Source organism: Lactuca serriola, chromosome 4 (assembly GCF_051521515.1).
Source record: "Lactuca serriola cultivar US96UC23 chromosome 4, Lser_US96UC23_V15, whole genome shotgun sequence".
Lineage (NCBI taxonomy): Eukaryota > Viridiplantae > Streptophyta > Magnoliopsida > Asterales > Asteraceae > Lactuca > Lactuca serriola.
The window spans coordinates 111,322,710-111,323,917 of NC_136411.1; the positions used below are offsets into that span (position 1 = coordinate 111,322,710).

Sequence of the window (1,208 nt, forward strand, 5' to 3'; positions counted from 1 at the left end):
TCAAGACCAATATGACTCCCACTAACTTCTTGACATATAAGTTTCTCTTCAAGGAACAATCCTTGACAAGAAAAATAAACATTCAAAATTTAGTGTGGGTTCTTTTTAAGAAAACACTTTTTTTTTAATTGGTACTAGTTTATCTTTGTTTTTGATGGGGTTTGAGCATTCTAACACTTCCTAAGTGTACATGCAACCCTAATAACCTTGGATCTATGTTTGTCTAATAATCATGCAAAGTTGTTTTCCAAGGTTGTGTGTAACATCCCCCTTTGGCACGTATCACAATATTGTCCGCTTTGGGCAACTCGGCACGAGGACTTCCCAGGGGGTCACCCATCCTGGTACTACTCCCGCCCGAGCACGCTTAACTGCAGAGTTCTTATGGGATCTGCTGCCCTCACGGCTTTAAAACGCGTTGTGATAGGGAAGGTATCCACACCCCTTATAAGGAATGCTTAGTTCTCCTTCCCAGCCGATGTGGGATCAGATCTTACCCACTTAAAAAAGTGGGTTAGATCTGATCCCACATCGGCTGGGAAAGAGAACTAAGCATTCCTTATACGGGGTGTGGATACCTTCCCTAACACAACGCGTTTTAAAGCCGTGAGGGCAGCAGATCCCATAAGAACTCTGCAGTTAAGCGTGCTCGGGCGGGAGTAGTACCAGGATGGGTGACCCTCTGGGAAGTCCTCGTGCCGAGTGGCCCAAAACGGACAATATTGTGATACGTGCCAGAGGGGGATGTCAATCTGCTGCCCTCACGGCTTTAAAACGCGTTGTGACAAGGAAGGTATCCACACCCCTTTATAAGGAAATGTTTCGTTCTCCTTCCAAGCCGACGTGGGATCAGATCTAACCCACTTTCACCCCCAATTATAGGTTTCGACGTCCCCGTCGAACACATCGACCCGTGCCCTAGCTCTGATACCATTTGTAACATCCCCCTATGGCACGTATCACAATATTGTCCGCTTTGGGCCACTCGGCACGAGGACTTCCCAGGGGGTCACCCATCCTGGTACTACTCCCGCCCGAGCACGCTTAACTGCAGAGTTCTTATGGGATCTGCTGCCCTCACGGCTTTAAAACGCGTTGTGATAGGGAGGGTATCCACACCCCTTATAAGGAATGCTTAGTTCTCCTTCCCAGCCGATGTGGGATCAGATCTAACCCACTTTCACCCCCCATTATAGGGTACGACGTCC

General features: G+C 48.1%; 1 pseudogene; it reads right to left on the reverse strand.

The window, feature by feature from the left end:
• Nucleotides 1-303: 303 nt before the first annotated feature.
• Nucleotides 304-421, reverse strand: LOC145049159 (5S ribosomal RNA; annotated as a pseudogene).
• Between the last annotated feature and the right edge of the window lie 787 nt (nucleotides 422-1,208).